Source organism: Pinus tabuliformis, chromosome 7 (assembly GCF_031772625.1).
Source record: "Pinus tabuliformis cultivar Carrire ecotype Pingquan chromosome 7, CPIR1, whole genome shotgun sequence".
NCBI lineage: Eukaryota > Viridiplantae > Streptophyta > Pinopsida > Pinales > Pinaceae > Pinus > Pinus tabuliformis.
Window position 1 is genome coordinate 250,489,335 of NC_142293.1, and position 9,420 is coordinate 250,498,754.

The following is a 9,420-nucleotide window of genomic DNA, read 5'->3' on the forward strand; positions in this document are numbered from 1 at the left end:
TTTATTCTTATTGAGATTAATGAGCACACGTTCTGATTTTATGATTAGTTTGTCATGGTCCTATTGTAGTTAAATGTTGGTTACATGCATGATATATTTCTTGTTTTATGATGTTCTCTTGTTATTGATCCATTCCATGGTTTAATTATTTCTTAGCTACTTGATATGATTTCATAGGTTATTGTATGTTATTGCATCTAGTAAGAGAGGGAAACAATCCTTCTTGGTGATTCTCTAATGAAACTATGCATTTATGGCCTATGGGTACCTTGATTGCAAAGTTTCTGTCTAAATGATTTTCATGTATTTGATAATTTTGAGTAGGAATTGAGTCAATAATTGTGACTAATGACTCCTGTAGGTGATTAAGGTGATTTTGGAGAAATTTGGGCAGTTTTAGGCAAATGAATTGGAACTAATCCTAAAAATATGGATCAGGGTTTCTAGCTGCACCCTATGAAATAGGAAATTTTTGTTGCAACCACATGAAGGAAGGTCTGTCCATGGAGATGGAGCCTTCTGGTAGCATGCAAAACTTGGCATGTGTTTTTATGGCCTATGAGGTTAGGTAAAAAGAAGTTTGAGCTCAAGGTTAGATCGACAGTGGATGTTGTATAACATTTGGGTAATCAGGTGTCCCTGAGAGGTATTGGTAAGTTTCTGGTTACTAAACCCTACCTCCGTAACTGGAACTTGGATGTATGGTTCTGTCATAGTAACTCTCATCTTATATTTACCCTAGAGAGATTGTAAAAGCGGGTAAATGTGGGGTGGGGTGTTACAGGGTGGTATCAGAGCTAAGTTGCAGCACTGGACCTTAGGGTAATGCATATTGCTATGTATGCGTGTCAGTCTCCTATATGTTATTATGCATGCATGTTAGATAATTATTGTTATGGTTATGATATCCATGTATGATCTAGTATGCTTGAGATGTTGTATCATGCTAATATAGATTGGCACATGTTAGATAATTATTGTTATGGTTATGATATTCATGTATGATCTAGTATGCTTGAGATGTTGTATCATGCTAATATAGATTGGCATGTGTAGATGCAATAGCCTCCCCTAAGATACATTGAGGCATGATTTTGATTATGTTTTTATAATTAAAATCCAATTATAATTAATATTTATAATTCTTTTATGGTATCTTTCACATTAATTGCTGAAGGCTTCTTATTTCAACTTAAGGTGGATGAGGATCTGTTGACTTTTTATTTTTTATTTTTTAATTGAGTGCCTATATTGATTTTCATTGGAGTATGCTCAACATATGCTTAGTCTTAATTTTTATTAACGACTCTAATGTGTTACAAAGTTTGTTAAGTTACATTGAGTTTTAATAAATTTAATAAATTATATTTTTGACAACAATTTCTTCCCACGAGAATTTTGTGCAGACCTTTCTAATCGGCATCTGTAACCTTTGTCGTTTGTGATGGGCATTATGGTCCAAACACTCTTTAAAGGAAATTCATGCATGCTCCCCAACAAGCACGCAACCCAGTTCTTCTTCACTGTTCTTCTAAGGTACTGGAAAAATTTGAGTATGTTCGTGTAGTAATATGATCATTCTTGTCCCTCATACATGTCAGTAATAAAGTTAAAATTTTCAATAGTACAAACTTCTTTGAATTCATATGCATTTATTCTTCTGTTGCATCTACTTACCTGTTTTCAATCTCTGTTTTTCGTTGCAGTAATTTATTTTGTACAGCAGTATGGCAACAGCTAGCTGCCATGGCCTGTATTTTATGAATATTGCTTCTCAAGAAAGTAATCTGAGGAGAGTTTCGATTCCCAGTACTTCTATTGGCGACCATCTGGCTCCTCGTGGGCTTTTGTCATATAGACATCTGGTCGTATCGTAAGTTAGACCATCAAACACAGATTTCGTTGAATTTGATTTCAAGGAGTACATGCTTTCCAAGGCACTGGCAGTGAATGAGGCTCTGGATAAGGCTATCCCACTGAGTCATCCCAAGAAAATATATGAATCCATGAGGTATTCTTTTGTTGCAGGAGGAAAACGGATTCGTCCTGTTCTTTGCATTGCAGCTTGTGAGCTTGTGGGAGGGACCCAGGAACTCGCCATGCCAACTGCGTGTGCAATGGAGATGATCCAGACAATGTCTTTGATCCATGATGACTTGCCTTGCATGGACAATGATGATTTACGGCGAGGTAAGCCTACAAACCATAAGGTCTTCGGGGAAGGCACTGCTCTTGTTGCAGGGGATGCACTTCTTTCATTTGCCTTTGAGCACATTGCAGTGTCCACGAGCAAAACGGTGGGGAGTGATCGGATTTTGAGGGTTGCACCTTTGTTGGGCATTGCAGATTACATTGCATACAGGGAGAAATGAAAAGCCCATGATTCTAATATTATGGACGGATGCTTTAGATTTCTTCAATTTCAAAATATGATTTTAGGTTTCTATGATCTATAAACTAAATGATCTATAATTTAAATGTTGAGAAAATAATTTTAGTGAAAATGATATAAAAAAAAAAATTTGTAAACAAATTTTACACTATTAATTATAATTTATTTTCAACAAAAAAAAATGTTTGCAAACCTATTTCTAACCATCAACTGTAATTCATCTTCAACATCAAAATTTACACTTAATTAATTAATTAATTAATTAATTAATATATATATATATATATATATATATTAATTAATATTTTTTATATATCTACCTGGTCATTTGATCAAAATCTGAATCTACAGAAATTATAAATCTATTTTCATGTTCGAACCTTTTCAAAATAGAGGTATTTAAACATTTCCATTCCTAGTTAGCTGCTTGGCTGTTTTTGGGAGGTTATTTGGGTAGAATTGGCAAGTGGGTCAGGTCACTTTCATGGTAATATACAGGAATATAAATTGTATCGCCAATTAATTTACATTTTTTTTGGTTTTTAGTTAGCTATTTAACTAATAAATTTAGTTTATTTTAATTTATCTCAATTAATTAATTAATTTATAATAATTTAGGTATGGAATAGAACTAGTGTCAACTCTAACTAATCTATATTTTATGGTTTTTATTTAGTTATTTAATTAACTAATTAACTGTTTAATTAATAGAATTAGTTTACCTTACTTTATCTTAATTGCCGAAATTTTCTTATTTCAACTTAAAGTAGACGAGGATTTGTTGATTTTGATTTTGATCTTTTTAATTAGGGTCTACATTGATTCTCAAGGGAATATGCTCAGCTTATGCTTAGTCTTAATGCCCATCAACAGCTATAGTGTATTAAAGAGTTTGTTAAGTTGCAATGACTTTTAATAAATTTAAAAAATTCATGTTGCACTTGGCTCACTCCCCACCAATTTCCTAGGGATTTGAGATTATTCCAATTCTAATAAGCTCCTCATTATTATTTATAACATTAATTTATAATTCCCTTTTTTTCTTAAGTAAAGTTGACCCATAACCTTTTTATACATGGTTAATTAGGTAAATGTGTGCATTAGTAAGACATTCTTTGTGTTGCAATAGTTTTTTGGTTATATCTATGAAGCCTTTGACTATGTCAACCACATTAATATTTTTAATGTGATTGTATTAGTTAATTATTTAGTTTACTATAATTTATGTATTGGATAGAATGTATAGATTTATTTGAAATATGACAATAAAACCTATTTTGATTGATGATTAATATCATTTTTTATATATAATTAAATAATAAGATTAATAACAATTTATTATATACTTAAATTATATTTTTAATATATTAATGTGTACAATTTGAAAAATTGTACAAATTAGTAAATATAAAAATATATTACTGTAGAAAATAAATATAATTGTGAAAAATCTTCTACATTGCATAAAATGATATTTTTGAATATTAAAATTTTGTATAAATTATAGTTAAATATATAAATCAAATATATGACTTTTTAATGTGATATTATGTTTTAGAGATGATAAACACATAAAAATGGTAGAAAATATCATCTTCACTAATGAAGTCGCGAATAAGTTAATGCCAAAAGTAGTTCCTATTTGGGATCTTCCATCTTGTAGTGGAAGTACCATTATTTGGAGATATATCCACTTAGATCCATGTAACCCCGGATCTATCATGCTCTGAGATGTATCAAATCCCTATGTCAAGTTTTACACTCCAAAAAGAAGGTTTGTACGATCCTCTAGGCCCATGATAGATTCAGATTTAAATGGATGTAAGCTCATACTAGCTAGTAAATATAATATAAAATATTATTGATATATATATATATAATATTATTGATAAATATAATATAAAATATTATTCTTAATTTATATATGGAAACTTTTTTATTCCTTTTTTGAAGTATAGAAAGAAATTAATCAAATTTTTTTATATGTATTTATTATTTTTTATTAAAAAAATCAATTATAAACTACTATTTTTAGATTTGTTAACTAAAATACTTCTATTTTGATATTATAAATTATTAGCCTTTTTTAATAAAAAAATATTAATACATTGATATTTTTTATACTAAAATATTTTATTTTTAATAATATGAATTTAAAGGACATGTGTCAATTCTACGTTGAGCACATAAGCAATCATACATCCCCCTCATACTAAGCTGTAGTAGAATGCAACTCTAGATGCAATCATAGATTGCCACAAATAGATGACTTGATAGGGTTGTTTAAGATTCCATCACAACCAATCAAATAGCCTTGATTTGCGATAGTAGAGGATGCAAGCACACAATTGCAATTAAGAAGAAACTAGATAATTGAGTTAATCCTTACGGGGAACAAAAGCCTTTAAATGGGAAGATGTCATTTGAAATAGAATTGAGACTTTTCTCTCATTTTAAAAATTGTATTTAAATATTAGAAAAGTTTGAATTAATTGTCCATAACTAAAGAGATGAGAATATGAACAATTAATATAGATACTTGGCAATTTGAGTATCTTTATTAAAAATGAAACCTATTGAATTAGAGGACAATGAAGAGGAGAGGAGGAGAGCTAGAGAGGAAATGAAGAAAAATGTCGTCTTTAGAAGCATCAAGGGCTTGGGAGTAGCCTTGAGGGCTAACTTAGTTGGTTGAGTCCCCGTCGTTAAAGCTCCTCTGTGATTGAGAGGTAATGGGTTCAATTCTCTCGACACTCTTGGAGTCAAGCCTTGTGGTTGAGATGGTAGGAAGTGATCCTTTCGGGGTAGATATGCTTGGTACAAATATTTTGTGGATGCCATAGTCACTAATCTCCAAGGACTGTGAAACACATAGAAAATAAAATAAAAATCAAGGGCTTGGGAGAAAAAACTTGCTTGAACACAGAAAGTTGTCCCTAAGCCAATGTAATCTATAATTTTGTTAGTGAGTAGCAATACACATAATCTATATATAACTCACCCTTTGTATCTATTTCCAAGCTTAATCAAAGTCCCCATCGAATGTTAATTTTTCCATTTGGGTTTATAAGTAAAAAAATTGTGTTAATGATGTTTAAATGTTGTGTGTGGTTTAGCACTCTATTTCATGCTTGTTCTATTCGTTGCTTGGTTATAATATGGAGTTTTGGTTAGAGTGATGGTTAGTATCATATGGCTAAATGTATTGTTGTTTCCTTTTATAATTTCTTATTTTCCTAATAGGTAGATATTGAACAATAGCGCCAATTTATAAACACAATGATTATGCTTTCTCTATCAATGCTTTCTCTATCAATGGTTGAGTCTATAGGGTCAACAATAATAAATGAAGGGCTAAAAAATAACGATAGTGGGCTTCTATGAGGCACAATAATAACAATATGGGGGCTACAGTAGAATTATAGGGACCTAACATGCCCTTCTACTTCAAAAAAGTGTTGTCCTCAATGCTTGAGTAGTTATGGATGCTTCTGTTTGAAATACTCATCCTTCCATCTAGAATCTTCAACAAATAAGTTTTTCCACTTAATGAGATACTCTAAAATTTATAGATTCCGTAACTTCCAGATTCTTGTTTCCATGATTGCTTCAGGATCCAATATGATTTTCCTTCCTCGTCAAGTTTTGGCAATATAGTTTGAACTGGGAACTTGTCACCTATAACATTCTTCAAGCATGAAACATGGAAAACTGGGTGTACTCACAAAGATGTAGGCAACTCCAATTTGTATGCCATAGTACCAATCTTTTGAACACCTTGTAAGGGCCATAGTACTTGGATGATAATTTATTATCCTTCTTATCTTGCTTGAGGCACATTTATTTGTATGATTGTAGACATAAAAATACCCAATAACCCACATTAAAACATCTTCCACTATGATGCTCATTTGATTATTGTTTCATTCAAGTCTGCACTAGAGTTAGGTTATCCTTTAAGAGTTGGAGAACTTGTTGTCGATGCCTGATGTGATATTCCACTGATTAGACCTTAGAATTGTCTCTTAAAGACAATGTCATGTACGATGGATGATATCCATAAAGTGCCATAAATGGGGTTATTTTTACTGTGGTATGGAAGGAAGTGTTATACCACCACTCTGCCAGTGGTAACCACTTGACCCATTGTGTTTGTTTTTTAGATACAAAGAAATGAAGATATGCTTCCAAACATTTATTCACTATCTCAATTTTCCCATCATATTGAGGATGATAAGATGAGCTATGAGATAATTGAGTACCAAGATAAGAAAGTAATTATGTCCAAAAATTTCAGTGAAAGTGGGATCTCTATCACCTATAGTAATCTTTGGGTTTCCTTGCATATTTTGAACTATTTATAAAAAAAATAGTCGCAACTGTACTGGATTTGAAAGGATGAAATAGTGCAAAAAAGTGTGCACACTTGATAAGTCTATCAATTACCACCATGATGAGACTCTTTCCTTTGGACTTGGGTAAACCCGTGATAAAATCCATTGAAACCTCCTAACACTGACTTGGAATGGCTAATGGTTGTAAAATACTCGGGGTTGTAATTGTATCAAATTTATTTTGTTGGAAAGCTAAACATTCTACCACAAACTTCTGAATATCAGATTTAAGGCCATCCGAAAAATTCCTTCTTGACATTGTGGTAAGTTTTTAAAAATTGTGAGTGCCTTTTATAGGAGAGGTGAGGAATTCCAAAAGAAACTTTTGTTTGAGTTGGGAGTTCTTACATAGATATAAGCGATATTTGTACCATAGTGAATAATTTCTCTAGATAAATGTAGCATAGGCACTGGAATCTTGCTAAAATTTTTGAATGAGTGTCCACACTTCTTCATCATTCTTCCATCCATCTCATACTTCAATTATCCAATTAGGTTGGATAATAGAAATGGCACAAAACAATTCTTCCACATCCTCGTCCCTTCTTGAGAGTGCATCTGCAACAACATTTAGCTTCCCTTTTTTGTAGATGATTTCAAAGTCATAACCCAACATCTTCATGACCCATTTTTGCTGCTCTTCTAAAGATTCTCTTTGTTCCAAGTAGTACTATTTAATACTATCATGCTCTATTTTTACCTCTGATACCAAAGGTTATGTATCCAAATCAAAATAATACAAAAACATAAGAAAAGATAGATCAATGCCTAGATAATAAGCCACATTGAGGGGGTAACCTCCCCTTACATCACATTAATGAAAAATTCTTGGATGATTAAGATGACAAGGCCTCCTTAGTATATATAGGAGTTTAAAGGGTCAAAATATAAATAGGGCTTACATAACAATAATAAAGTAAGATCTCAACAATAAAAATAGTGGGCTTCTATGGGGCACAACAATAACAATATGCGGGCTACACTAGTATTATAGGGAACTAACAATCACAATCATTGGTAATTCGTTCCTATAGCCTTAAACTATCCCATCTTCATTTTCCTTTATTTTCCTTATTGGCAGTATTGTTTAACACTCATTTTTTGTCAATGCTACCTTTAGCCACATGTTACAAACCAATGATCTGATTGTAAAGGTCTTGTATTAACCTCCATACCTTAGGCTATCTAAGAGTTAGTTAATTATTGTATGTGATCGTCTAGTTTGAATAAGGTGCATTATATAATAGTGGATACCTATTTAATATAAAATGGTTCACTTTATAAGGCCTATTAGGCAGTTAGTAACCTATTATGAAGGGATCACAAGTGGTTTGTGATTTTGAGGCTGGTATCTAAATTAGGTAGAGAAATAGGATCCCAAGGGATTGTGGGTGGCCAGATTATGGATCTTGCGAGTGAGTGAGATGCTTCTATTGAGCTTGAGACTTTGGAATGGATTCATATTCACAAGACTGGAGTGCTATTGGAGTGCTCAACTGTGTGTGGGGTGATCATTGGTGGTGCTTTCAAAGATGAAATTGAGAGAATTCAAAGGTTTACCCGTTGCTTGGGGCTTCTTTTTCAGGTTGTAGATGACATACTCTATGTCACAAAATTGTCAGAAGAAATTGGGAAGACGACAAGAAAAGATTTGGTTAGAGATAAGGCCACTTATCCGAAGCTAATGAGTCTGGAGAAATCAAAGGAGTTTACTGTTGAATTGGTGAAGAGAGGTAAGGAGGAGCTATCTTGTTTCAATCCAAGGAAGGCTGCACCTTTGTTGGGTCTTGCAGATTACGTTGCACTCAGAGAGAACTGAAAAGCGTTCTTGAATCTCTATGTGTTATATATCCGTTTAGCATTTGCTAAACTTCAGAAATGGTGCCATATTTATAACTTTGTATCTCCTGGCATTGTCCATAGTCCTAATGATTCTAATAATATGGATGCTTTAGATTTATTCAGTTTCAAAATATTATATTATTATTAATATTTTTGATTTTAGGTTTCTGTGATTTATAATTTAAATGTTAAGAAAATATTTTTGGTGAAAATGATATAAAAAAGATTTCTGTCAATAGGTTGCACAATATCAATTGTGATTCATATTCAATACCAAAAAAAGATATTTATGAACCCATTTCCAACCATCAACTGTGATTCATCTTCAACACCAAAATCTACTAACTTTATTTTATATATATCTATCCTCATCATTTTATCAAAATTTGAATCTATAAAAATTATAAATCTATGTTAATGTTCGAACTTTTTCAAAATAGTGATATTCAAACATTTCAATTCCTAGTTAGCTACTTGCTTGTTTTTGGGAGGTTATTTGGGTAGAATTGGCAAGTATGAAATAGGAAAGTACAGACCCAAAACACTCTCCTTTCTTCAATCTTGGCATCTCTTGTTGAGCTCGACTGTCTTGTTGAGAAGTCTATGGATTGTTGCACATTTGGATACCTAAAATGAGTTCTCTCACCTTATACTTATAAACTTTATAAGGGCTACTCAAATTAGTGAAGAGACATGAGTTTTGGCTAATTTCAATTCAAGCCTACATGGCTTGAACACCCAAAAATGTAGAAATTTTGAATAATATAACACTTATTCATAGAGATTATCCTG

General features: G+C 32.1%; 1 pseudogene; it reads left to right on the forward strand.

The window, feature by feature from the left end:
* The first annotated feature begins 1,718 nt into the window (after positions 1-1,718).
* LOC149246785 (geranylgeranyl pyrophosphate synthase, chloroplastic-like) lies at positions 1,719-8,605 on the forward strand (annotated as a pseudogene).
* The last annotated feature ends 815 nt before the right edge of the window (positions 8,606-9,420 follow it).